Here is a 14021-nt window from a genome sequence, read left to right on the forward strand (position 1 = left end):
CCTGGAATGTGTGGAGGACAACTTCCTCATGCAAGTGGTAAATGAACCGACTAGAGGAGGGGCCCTGCTTGACCTGTTGTTTGTGAACAGAGAAGGACTAGTGGGAGATGTGAGGGTCGGTGGCCGTCTTGGGAGTAGCGACCACGAAATGTTAGAGTTTTCGATAGTGGGGGAAGTAAGGAGGGGCAAGAGTAGAACTTCTGCCTTAGATTTCCGGTGGGCTGACTTTAGCCTGTTTAAGAGGCTGGTGGACCGAGTCCCTTGGCAATCGGTCCTGAAGGGCAAAGGAGTCCAAGAAGGCTGGACATGCTTCAGAAGGGAATTGCTAAATATTCAGGAGCAGGCTGTCCCAGTCTGTAGGAAGACAAGCCGTCGGGGAAAAAGACCGGCCTGGTTAAACAGAGAACTTAGGCTAGGACTTAAGGAAAAAAAGAGAACCTACTTGCTCTGGAAGAAGGGTCGGGTAACTTGGGAGGTCTATAGGGATGTGACCAGGTCGTGTAGGGAGAAGATTAGAAGAGCCAGAGCTCAATTAGAGCTTGATTTGGCTGCTACAGTCAAAGATAACAAAAAAAGCTTTTACAAATACATCAAGAGCAAAAGGAGGGTCAAGGAGAGCCTCCACCACTTGCTGAATGAGGAGGGTAGTGTAGTGTCAGGGGATGAGGAAAAGGCAGAGGTGCTCAATGCCTTCTTTGCCTCGGTCTTTAATGTCAAGACCGGTTGTCCTCAGGAGACTCAGCCCCCAGAGCCTGAAGTTAGGGATGGGGGGCTGTGTGAACCTCCCATAATCCAGGAGGAGATGATTAGAGACCTGCTGTGCCAGATGGACACCCACAAGGCTATGGGCCCAGATGGGATTCACCCCAGAGTAATGAAGGAACTGGCAAATGAACTTGCCAAACCACTCTCTATTATCTACCGGCAGTCCTGGTTAACTGGAGAAGTTCCAGCTGACTGGAAATTAGCAAATGTAACGCCCATCTACAAGAAGGGTCGGAAGGACGATCCAGGGAACTATAGGCCTGTCAGCCTGACCTCGGTGCCAGGCAAGGTGATGGAACAGATCATCCTGAGTGCCATTACACGGCACATGCAGGACAAGCAGGGCATCGGGGTCAGCCAACATGGATTCATGAAAGGCAGGTCCTGCTCGACCAACCTGGTCTCCTTCTATGACCAAGTGACCCGCTTAGTAGATGAGGGCAGGGCTGTGGATGTAGTCTATCTAGACTTCAGTGAGGCATTCGACACTGTCTCCCACAGCATCCTCCTAGACAAACTGGCTGCCTGGGACTTGGATGGGTGGACTCTTAAATGGTTAAAAACTGGCTGGATGGCCGAGCCCAGAGAGTGGTGGTGAATGGGGCAAAGTCCAGCTGGCGGCCGGTCACTAGCGGTGTTCCTCAGGGCTCAGTTCTGGGGCCGGTGCTGTTCAATATCTTTACAGATGATCTAGACGTAGGGATTGAGTGCACCCTCAGCAAATTTGCAGATGACACCAAGCTGGGTGGGAGTGTCGATCTGCTGGAGGGTAGGAAGGCCCTACAGAGGGATCTGGACAGGTTAGATAAATGGGCCGAGACCAACGGCATGAGGTTCAACAAGAACAAGTGCCGGGTCTTACGCTTCGGCCACAACAACCCCATGCAGCTCTACAGGCTGGGGGAAGAGTGGTTAGAAAGCGACCCGGTGGAAAGAGACCTGGGGGTGCTGATCGACAGCCGGCTAAACATGAGCCAGCAGTGTGCCCAGGTGGCCAAAAAGGCCAATGGCATCCTGGCCTCTATTAGGAATAGTGTAGTCAGCCGGTCTAGGGAAGTGATTGTCCCTCTGTACTCGGCACTGGTGAGGCTGCATCTTGAGTACTGTGTCCAGTTCTGGGCCCCGCACTTCAAGAAAGATATTGAGGTGTTGGAGCGAGTCCAGAGGAGGGCGACCAAGCTGGTGAAGGGTCTGGAGGGTCTGACCTACGAGGAACGGCTGAGGGAGCTGGGGTTGTTTAGCCTGGAGAAGAGGAGGCTCTGAGGTGACCTTATTGCAGTCTACAACTACCTGAAGGGAGGTTGTAGTGGAGTGGGAGTTGGCCTCTTCTCCCAGGCAACTAGCGATAGGACAAGAGGACACAGACTCAAGGTTCACCAGGGGAGGTTCAGGTTGGACATTAGGAAGAATTTCTTTTCAGAAAGGGTTATTAGACATTGGAATGGGCTGCCCAGGGAGGTGGTGGAGTCACCATCTCTGGATGTGTTTAAGAAAAGACTGGACATGGCACTTAGTGCCATGGTCTAGTTGACAGGGTGGTGTCAGGGCAATGGTTGGACTCGATGATCCCAGAGGTCTCTTCCAACCTGGTTGATTCTGTGATTCTGTGATTCTGTGAACTGCACCACTCAGCTTGGTGTCATCTGAAAACTTGCTGAGGGCGCACTTGATCCTACTGTCTATGTCATTGATGAAGATATTAAACAGTACTGGTCCCAATACAGACCCCTGATGAACACCACTCATCACTGATCTCCATCTGGAAATGGAGCCATTGACCATTATCCTCTAGATGAGACCATCCAACCAATTCCTCATCCACTGAACAGTCCACCCATCAATTCCATATCTCTCCAATTTAGAGAGAAAGATATTGTGGAGGACTGTGTCAAAGACCTTACAGAAGTCCAGATAGATGACATCCTTAGCTTGTCCCTTGTCCACTGATGTAGTCATTCCACCATAGCAGGTCACTAGGTTGGTCAGGCAAGACCTGCTCTTTGTGAAGCCACACTGGCTGTCTTGAATCACCTCCCAGTCCTCCATGTGCCTTAGCACAGCTTCTAGGAGGAACTGTTCCATGATCTTCCCAGGCACAGAGGTGAAGCTGAGAGGTCAGTAGTTCCCAGGGTCCTGCTTTCCACCCTTTTTAAAAATGGGTGCAATGTTTCCCTTTTTCCAGTCACCAGGGACTTCACCTGACTGCCGTGACTTTTCAAATATCATGGAGAGTAGCTTGGCAACTACATCAACCAAGTTGCTCAGGACTCCAGGATACATCTCATCAGGTCCCATAGACTTATGTATGTTCAGGTTCCTCAGGTTCTCATGAACCTGACCTTCTCTTACAGTGGGAGGGACTTTGCTCCCTCAGTCCCTGTCTTGTGGTCCGTCCATTCGAGAGGTGTGAGAAGACAGGTTGCCAGTGAAGACTGAGGCAAAAACATTGTTGAGTACCTCAGCCTTCTCCTCATCCGTTGTTATGAGTTTGCTAGTCATGTTCATCGGAGGGGTTACACTTTCTTTGACCTTACTTTTCTGGCTGACATACCTGTAGAAGCCCTTATTATTATTCTGTACTTCCCTTGACAATTTCAGCTCCAGCCACGTCTTGGCCTTCCTGATTCCATCCCTGCACAGCTGTGTAGCATCCCTATATTCTTCTCAGGATATCTGTCCCTGCTTCCTAGAAATAGTTGTCAAAATTTGCAGTCTTCATGATTGAGTTGAAATCAGAAAGTGTATGAGTGTGTGGGTGTATGTATACTTGTCTATATTTTGAGAAGTGATTCCTCCTAGGGGGATGCTAAAGGGAAAAAAAGAAGAAAAGAAAGGAAAGAAAGGAGATGGCTACAGAATAAGCTCAGATTAACAGTCTATCAATAATGTAATGCAACTTTTTTTTTTCATATCTCCTTTCATGTGAACTGTATCTTAAAATGCTTTACAGGTTTAAATAATACAAGACCATGGATATATTGCATAGATTACAGACAAACAGTGGCAGAAAGATGCTGCCTATAGAATAAAGAGAGAAAGGCCAATAACAGAGAGAAGAGAGTGAAAGAAATTAAGAGATGCAAGCAGGGGAATGAAGAGATATTTGCAGATGAGATCTGAAAAGAGCTGGAGAGTTGATGAGGCAGAGAGATACCGGAAGGCTGTTCCAGATGGCAAGAGATTATGTGGAGGGACAGAGAGGAAGCTGATGTTAAACAAGTGGAAGGAGGAGGTGAGGGAGACAAACACCAGGTCTGGAAGTGCGTTAACAAGGCAGGCATTTTGCAGCTAGTGCCTGAGACGAATGAGAGGCTCAGGGATTTCTCTGGAAACAGAGGGGATATGAACTGGTGGTTTTGGTATGACAAGTACAAGAGAGTGGACAGCATTTTGCTTGCTGCCAAGAAGCAGAAAAGCCTGGGGGAGGCTTTATAGTTAAATCAAAGAAGCTTGGAATTCTACAGGAAAAAAAAAGCAATAGTCTATAATCAGACATAACTTATTTACTAAATCCAGGTGCAGTTTGCACAGGGATAGGTCCAAATGGCAATAAATTCCCCTCAGATCTTTAAGGCCACTCATCTGATGTGGCTCTTCAAATTCCCTTGCTATGCCTACTGTGCCTCTGACCCACCCCCCCATTGGTTTCCCTATGCTAGTGTACGGTCTAGCAGAGACTAAACAGATATTCTGGACATTTTGTGTTTTAGAAATTACTCTCTTTTAGCATCTGCACTTTTAAGGGCAACACATGTTTAACATGCAAATCTAGCTGTGCACATGGGACTTGCACTCACAAATATGACTGATATCCTCAGGTTGATTTGTTCAACGCCTGGTTTTGCCAGCATAAAACCAGAGGATGTTAGAAGTTGTGCAGGTTCATTTTCCAACCCGTGGACCCTGACCTCACTACTCATGACCCCTAAAACTATTTTTTTTTTGTCTTCTAACGCTAACTGTTGCACATTTGGCTTGATGTCGGTTCTGTCCTGATGGAATTATATCTGAACACTGAAGAATATTTTAGTCCTGTGGTCAAAGCGTTATCGCATGGTGTACCATTGAGCCTGAGGCCTCATGCGATTTTATTTTTCCAGAAGCAGTGAAGGGCAAATATTCCTGCATCACTTCTTCCATTCCAGCCTTACTCCCACATTCATCATGAGGTCATTTCTGTGCAAGAGAACAACTTGAGAAGAGTTTAAAAGTGAGCTTATTTACCTAAGCAAATACTTACAGAAATGGAATGGCTTCTCCAACAGCTGGTCTGGGGGCCAGTCTGATGCTCACTAAGCCAATAAAACTCATTACTATGAAGCCATCAGGCTTTAAATTAAGCCTCTGATTTTGATCAAAAGATGAAAATTCCACTAGGACTTAGTAAATTGTTAACAAAGTACTCTCTTGAACTTCCCAAATTTTCATATAACAAAAAACCCCCAACACTAGCCAATTAACATAATTGTTTTTCTCCAGCGGTTTCAGAGATCACTCATCTGTTCTTCTCAGACTGATGTAAGACAGGGAATCAAGTCAAAATGTGCTGCAAGCGGATGTAAGTGAGCAAAAGGAGCCGAATTCCAACTGATCTGCAGAATGCCCCCATGACATAAGGTAGACATAATCTGCACCAAAATGCTGCTTTGTTTTGTCAGAGAGTTTAGCTTTAATGAGACTTCAGCTATAATCGTAAAACAGTAATTGCTGGGCCATCTATTTGTCAAGTGATTTTGCTAAAAAGTGTTGTCATACTCTGGTAAAATTAATTTCCAAAGAAATAGCCAAAGTGTGGTATTCTCTCGAAGATCTATCTCCCTATTTTCCTCCCTCCTCTGCTTATGCTGCAATTGTCTATTTTATGGACAATTAGTTTTGTTTCTCAACAATGTGTAACAGTTACATGCAATGTGTTACTGACTGACTCATAATGTAGTGCAGACAGTAGTGATTCCACAGTTGACTTTTATCTATCAAAGATAAGAAAGAATATCAGTGTAATAGACTAGGTCATTTTCCCAAAATTATTTTAAGCCAGCTTGATAGGATGGGCATCTGATGCAGGATCCATGCATGTACAGAGAAATGTTTTGGGTAATATACAGGTGCAAATGTATCCACCAGGCAGATGTCACGGAAAGTTTGCCTTGCAAAACTACAACTGCATTTGAATTGCTTTTCTTTTAAATGACCTGAATGTGCATCTCAGGATATACATCTTTTTTAACTACACTGCTCATATGAAATAACTAGATGCAAAAATAACAACTAGCTCCAATTCCCATACCTACAGGCAGCAATCTAGCAAGAGCTATGAGTTTTGCAGTGTTTCTTAAATACTGTTTGGCTTGGATTCTGGCAGTCAATGGGAAAAACAAATGGAGGAAAGTAAAGTGATTCCCAGAAGATGTTTGGTCACCAGCTCTGAGATATTAGACCAATAATATCTCTGATCAAGATGTGGTAGTCTTCTGATAACTGGTTCCAACATAAGTGGTAGGAACGTCTTAAATTACATTTGTCTCTGAATGAAGTAAATCACCATTTTCAGAAAAGAAAGCTGTTATGGTTCTGATGGGTAACTTGGTTCGGCATACACACAAACTAGCTAACTTGTGTGTCTGGTATAGCACTAAAAGGTTTTCAAGTATTGTCCTCTGTGGAGAACAGAATACTCTGAGACTTTGGACAGCTGGTTTCCACTAATTAGTGGTGTTAGGGCTAATAATGTGCCAACCAAGGCCATACTCAGAGGACATACAAAATTGCTTTGTTCTGATTTTTCTAGTCTGATCACAATAAGTTTAGGAAGAATACAAACCTTCCTTCCTTGTGAATGTTACCCTACAATGACAGACCAGCAAATGCCAATGAATGGCTTGAAGTTCACTTAGACTATTAAAGTAGGATATAAACAAGACTTAAGTGATGCATATGCTATTTCTGAGGGATTACTAATTTTCTAGAAGTATGAATTAAATATTCTGAGATCAGCCTTCTCAGAACTACTTCTAGAAAAGGAGACAGCGTGTGACAGTGGTGAAAATGCATGGAACCGCTGCTAAGCAGAACAGCTTGGTACACTGGAGAAGGATTCAGAGGAGGTACAGAATGTTTAGCACATCACAGTATTGCTCTCAGTGTTCCCATTGAATGTCTATATCTCATAGAGATAATGAAACGGCTCTGATATCTATAGCTCTTTGGAAAGCACTGTCCAAAAACTCGATTAAAAAAAGTGAATGTTATTACGAATGGTGAAAAATGCATTTGGGGAAAAAAAGTTGCAGACTGAATATAGAAACATAAGTTTCTTGGCAGGTATTAGCATTTTCAGACAAGCTCTTCAAGCGCATCTATGCAAGGAATTGGTTTATTTGCAAGAAGGTTGTCAGAAATGAGAGTGTCACAGATACTCAAGGAGATATTGTGCAATATCTCTGGGCCAAAGTAACTGTATGCTGCTGCTAAAAAGAGAAGGTTCTACTCCAGCCCCTGCATTGTACTGTCTCTCTTTCCCATTGCTTACCTCATGGGAGCTTGGCACTTGCTGGACACCTCTGTAAGCTACCTCAACTCATTAGCTAAAGAAAAAAAAACCCTTGCAAATTAACAAGCAAGCAAACCCCTTGAGCCTGGAGAGTTTTCTGCATGATTAGAGAGTTGAATCAGATCAAAAAAGATCCAAAAAAGACACAAAGCAGAGCTATAACCATGTATTCAAGAGTATGGGGGGGGGGGAGGAAGAAAATAATTGCTTTCTACTTTTATGGAGGTTGAATTTTAGTGCAGTTCTTTATCATGTGACTTGACTCTAATTCACACAACCCACTGAAAAAATCTAGTCTTGGTAGTCGTGTAGCTGCAATTTTGAAAATCCTTCACAGACACAGGCAGTAGGATTGCTGCTAGCAGACGCAAAACTCTTCTTGGATCCAATCTGCAGTTAAGTTCTTATGACCATCTATCATCTTTGTGACTAATTTTTTCCTGATCACAGAATCACAGAATCACAGAATGGTTGGGGTTGGAGGGGACCTCTGGAGATCATCTAGTCCAACCTCCTGTTAAAGCAGGTTCTCCTAGAGCACGTTGCACAGGGTTATGTCCAGGTGGGTTTTGAATATCTCCAGAGAAGGAGACTCCACAACCTCCCTGGGCAGCCTGTTCCAGTGCTCTGTCACCCTCAAAGTAAAGAAGTTTTTCCTCGTATTGAGATGGAACTTCCCATGTTTCAGTTTGTGCCCATTGCCCCTTGTCCTGTCACTGGGCACCACTGAGAAAAGTCTGGCCCCATCCTCTTACACCTGCCCTTAAGGTATTTGTAAGTGTTGACAAGATCCCCCCTCAGTCTTCTTTTCTCCAGACTAAACAGACCAAGCTCTCTCAGCCTCTCCTCATAAGGGAGATGCTCCAGTCCTCTGATCACCTTTGTAGCCCTCCACTGGACTCTCTTCAGTAGTTCCTCATCTTTCTTGAACTGGGGGTCCAGAATTGCACACAGTACTCCAGGTGTGGCCTCACTAGGGCAGTGTAGAGGGGGACGATAACCTCCTTTGACCTGCTGGCCACACTCTTCCTAAGGCACCCCAGAACACTATTGGCCTTCCTGGCCACAAGGTCACATTGTTGGCTCATGGTGAACTTGTTGTCTACCAGAACTCCCAGTTCTTCACAGAGCTGCTTTCCAGCAGGTCAACCCCCAGCCTGTACTGGTGCACGGGATTATTCCTCCCTAGGTGCAGGACCCTACACTTGACTTTGTTGAACTTCATGAGGTTCCTCTCTGCCCAGCCCTCTAGCCTGTCCAGGTCACGCTGAATAGCAGCACAGCCTTCTGGTGTACCAGCCACTCCTCCCAGTTTTGTGTCATCAGTGAACTTGCTGAGGGTACACTCAGTCCCTTCATCCAGGTCATTGATGAATAAGTTAAACAGGACTGGGCCCAGTACTGACCTCTGGGGAACACCACTAGTCACAGGTCTCCAACTAGACTCAGCACCGCTGACCACAACCCTCTGAGCTCTGCCATTCAGTCAGTTCTCAATCCACCTCACTGTCCACACATCTAACCCACACTTCCTGAACTTCCCTATGAGGATGTTGTGGGAGACAGTGTCAAAAGCCTTGCTGAAGTCAAGGTAGACAACATCCACTGCTCTCCCCTCATCTGCCCAGCTGGTCGTGTCCTCAAAGAAGGCCATCAGATCAGTCAAGCATGATTTCCCCTTGGTGAATCCATGTTGACTACTCCTGATAACTTTCTTTTTCTCCACATGTTTAGAGATGGCATCCAGGATGAACTGTTCCATCACCTTTCCAGGGATGGAGTTGAGGCTGACCAGCGTGTAGTTGCCTGCGTCCTCCTTCTTGCCCTTTTTAAACACTGGAGTAACATTGGCTTTCCTCCAATTATAAGTGGACCCTGCCTGAGTCATCCAAGCAGACCATACAGACCTGAAAATAAAGTGCAGGGAAAAAGACTTACTTGCAGGAAGATGGAAGAAAGTACATCTATGTCATCAATAGTCTCCACAGGAGCAGGCTGACTCAGTGACACATTTTTGACTCATGAATAGAATAGTTACATTATTTATGGTGGGGATATTACAAACTTCAAACTACAGTTAATCCAAGCCAGTCTGTGTTACCACCCCTACCTGAACAGGATCCAGCTGTGAGAAACCTGGCTGACTGAATCATCTTCAGCAACAGGAGCCCTCACAATGCTTCAGGGCAATGATGAGCCTGTGGAAAGAGCAGCTTGAGGGGGCAGAAGGAATTCCAGATCCAATCCTACATTCATGTCCATTAAAAGCAAATATTCAACCTTAAAAATGCAAATGAAGATAGGAAAGGAGACCAAACAAAAGGAGTACCATCAATAACTTCCCACAGCCCCTTATAGCTCTCTGGAGTAATTACATTCTATTTACTTCCACTTCTTACAGCTCTGTTATTGTATTCTACCACAGGAAAAAAAAAAAAAAGAACCTCTTTAATTATCATTCCACTCTTTTTGCTAGTCAGGCCTTGTGTTCTGGATTGAAATCAATGTTAATGGCTTTTAGAGTCCAGTATAGATATATTTTTTAATTGATGTCTCCTCTTCCTCCTGCTGACCCAATTCTCATTTTCATTATATTCAAAACCACATTGATGATCCACTCAGGTCTGATCAATTATCTTAGCTCCTTTCTGCAATAACTAAATTTAATAGTGCTTTGCTGGCACAATTTAATTACTGGCACAAACATCTGAGATTTGTGAACAACAGCTGAGCTGCAGTGACAGAAAGCAGGTGGTCTGGTGGCTGCTAGGATCCAAGCGGCAAGAGAGCTAAGACAATGCAGGCTACTGGGTGGACTCATTAATACAATTTTACTGTTTGAACCTCTTCCTTATCCATCAGCTCTAATCTTTATTCCATCTGACAGGGCAATGGCCATTACAGCCCTCCTCTGTGTGACTATTTATAGTTATGGGGAAGGCACATACTTAAGAACTTGCCAGGCTAGGAAAGAGGGAATGGAGCAAAAGCAGAAGAGGTGTCTAGAATGACAACAAAATGATTCGGGATGCTGAAGGTGAAATGTACAGAGGAAAGATGGGCAAGGATTTCCCTGTAAGCAGATGGTGAAATAAGCACTCCAAGGGTCATTGCAACCGAATTTCTATTGCACTGTGTTTTGTAATTGTATTTTCTGATGCCCAGTGAGAGTGGAGCCTATTCTGCCATGTATCCATTCATTGAGGTGTCCTTTCTATAATACCTCTGACCTTTACAGTGTCTTAATAAGATGACTTTGTGTCTTGTTCTTCACCAGATTGGGTTGAAACACTGCTCTGAAACAACTATTTTTTAACCTGTGGTCCTCACTCTTGCCGGAGAGAGGCAGGAAATTCTACAGCTCAAAGAGAATAGTAGGCACTTAAAGCTGTCAGAGTGAAGGAAGCGAAGTTCATCAGATGTCATGCTGTGATATTTCTTACAGTTTTGCTTCTTGCCAGAGGTGGATTTACCAGGCTGGTATTCCCTGTATGAGCACTTCCTCGTGGTGAATACCATCTTATGCACAGAGGTGGGAAAAGTGCTGTCACCATAGCCTTGCTTCTATGAGCACTGTGCCTGCATGTAGCTGTGCTCACAGCTAGTTCAGCACCCACTTGTCATTGTTTTTTTTTTGCTGTGCCAGGCAGGAGGGCAAGTTGTTTGAGGCAAGGTGACTGAGCTGATCAGCTGCCCCGGTACCACCAGGCCCAAGACCTTCTGAAAGTTCATCGTTCTCCAGCTGTTTTTTCCAGATAGCATTGCAACGAATTGTGTCCCTCGAGAACAGAAATATCCAAACACAAATCCTGTAGGAGTCTTACGAAACAGCTTGCTTGCCCTCAATGCCATGCAGAGAAGCAGGAGCACTCAGATCCTCTGGGTGTCTCCCGTGAAGTTTACTCCCTACTGTAATAGGAGTATAGTCCACTGGAGGAGAAAACAAGATCAGTGAAAGAATTCCTTTTATTCTGCAATATGCTTTAGAGAAATCTTCATTGTTACTGTTATCATTGGATACATAGCTATGGCCTAGTATGAATTTTTACCGGGTGTTGTCTAAACACAGGACAAAAATATCTGTTCTCTGCTCCAAGCAGTTTTGCAGCATGCAGCAAGAGACAACAGGTGAATTCAGGCAGACAAGGAAATGCAAGGAAAACCTGCAACGTCCCTGTGTCAGCAGGATAAACAGTATCCTCGATATACCAGAGTCAGCCTGGGTTTTGCTGTTGTTCACTTGAGAGCTAATGGACAATTGTAGGGGACCTTTGCAGATGTTTCTGGGTAGGTCTGTCAAAGTCCAGTGGATTGTATGGGAGGAGATTTTTGCCTGAAGATTTAATAAAGAGGTCCTGTGGCTTCTAGCTAAGCTTCTGTTCCCTTTGTTGTTCATTATTTAAGATTGTTGTCCTCGATCTGGATTATCCTGACTGAAAAAGTCCACACTTCACAGACCTATTGAAACTGGTTCATGTATTGCAGCTGGAGAGGGCAAAAACCTGATAAATCTTGCTTTTTTCCTCATTCTGGAAGCTTGATATCGCTAGCTCTCTTTGGTGAGGCAAATCCTAAGTCAAGGGCACAACATAGTCACACAATGATGGCTACTAGATGGAATGGAATAGCCATCAGAAAAAAACCTCTTGATATTCTTAAAATGAAATTCAGAGACATTAGTGAAAGTCTTGCCACAAACTTTGTGCATCTGAAAAAGCTTATGGGATATTTCCAGTTGTTTGTGTACTGTTCAGCATTGCCATTGGAGAGTAAACGTCCTTGCTTGAGGAGAACTTATACATCAGACTCATGTTTCAAACCAGTGAAGATGAAGAGGTAATCAAGGGTGCTAATGGTCACAGTGAGGTGTGATAAATCTGGACAAAAATAATGGTTGTGGGCAATAAATTCAACAACCTGCTGGGCCTGGCACAAAGCCACCTAGGACAGGCTGATTGCCAGTAGTTTTGAAGATGAATGTAAAATGAAGCATCCTCTAAGTTAATAACACTCATGTAATGAATATAATCTTTTATTAGAGCATGAGGTCTGCGGCCAATACAAAATTAGTCTGCCTGAGTGCATGAACACATGTGTTCAGATGGAGATCTTGAGAGAGTCAAACAGGATGATGATGCACCTGCAGGCTGTTATTTTCCTTCCCTTTAGCTTCTCCAGTCCTTGTTCAGCAGCTATATTCTCAGAAGGCTGTTTTGTCCTGAAACTGTGGCATCTCATTATAAGATTATACAGGTTTACTGTGTTGTAAGTGGGTGGAATCTGGCTGTATTAGGATCAAATACTGGGACAGATGTGGGAGGATCTAACCTAAGGGTAGTTTGGATGTCAGTGGTACAAAATCAATTGTTATTGTCTAGGCTGAAGACAATAATGCTTACAAACATCAGTGCAGGTTTCCAATTCTGAGGTGAACTTGGGAAATTGTTGAAATTGTCATATTTGTTTTCCAGGATGGAGAACTCCTTCCTAGTCACCAGTGACTACTGAGCACTATGCAACCTGTGCAAGGGCAGGAGAAAGTTCTGTTAACACCCTGGTCTGACAGAGGACCAGGAACTCTTGAGGGTCCTTCAGTAACTCCTCTATGAAGTTCAGTGGTTGGCATGCCCTGAGAGGCTAAACAGTCATGGAAGGTTTGTACAAGGTCATTGTAGGAGAGACATTGTTTGTCCTCGCTTCCTGAAGAACTTGCTGATGCTGGTCAGAGGAGGAGAAGAAAGAGGACTTACTAGGGGAAAGTCAACCATGAAGCCTTGTACTAAAGAACCCTTTGTGGGATAGCAGGGCCGTAATGATGAACAGTAATCTGTTGTGGTGGGGCTAGAGGTCTGATGGAGATACAGGCTGATCTCAGCTCTGCTGATAGTGTAACTAACTATTGCTGTGCCTGTGATGAGAAGAGGTCAGCATCCTCACAAGTGTGTGAAATGTCTCCCTTTCTCCCTCTGCAAAGACAGACTTCTGTCTGGATGAGGGTCATGGTGCTGCATGAGCACAGTCCTCCTGATGATCTCCTTAAGTGCTACATATCCTGAGTAGCAATGGCTTCCTGCCCCCAAAATGGGAGTGGTCATTGTGTTGTGGGCCTTCTTTCATTTTTGATTGTTATTAATTTTTATCCTGCATTAGTGTTTAGGTGGAGACAGATGGGAAAGAGCTTCCTCATTCAGATGCCTCTTGTGGAAAGATTTGGTGTTTTTATCCCATCCATATGATGTTGTGGATTGGTCCTCTTCCCAGATTCAGAGTCCACAATGTGACCAACTGCTGGAGAATGTGTTAAGAGTATCATGATAGTATAAATGAGAAAAGTGCACATCCTATATGTGCTGAGGAATTTGTTACCAGGACACTACACAGGAAGATACAGAAATGCTGGTGCTTGGCAAGAAAGTACTGTGGTGTGGCCCACGCTTAATGGCCTTGTGGGGTATGCACTGACCACCTGGGTCACTGTTCCCCATCAAAAACTTTCCTGTATTGAGTGTGAAGGCAATGTAGCAGGTTCTGTGTGGGACACATACTGCTACAGTTCTGCCCATGATATTTCATTGTGACTGTATTCACAGTACCTGGAGGGCTCTGTCAAGGGTGTTTGAGTGATCAGTCCAGTTGGACTTCATGACATTTCTGAAGACCTGAGTTATCAGGACTTACCCTTTTGTCCATCTAACATATCTTTGGC

The sequence above is a fragment of the Nyctibius grandis genome, chromosome 5 (genome assembly GCF_013368605.1).
Source record: "Nyctibius grandis isolate bNycGra1 chromosome 5, bNycGra1.pri, whole genome shotgun sequence".
Lineage (NCBI taxonomy): Eukaryota > Metazoa > Chordata > Aves > Nyctibiiformes > Nyctibiidae > Nyctibius > Nyctibius grandis.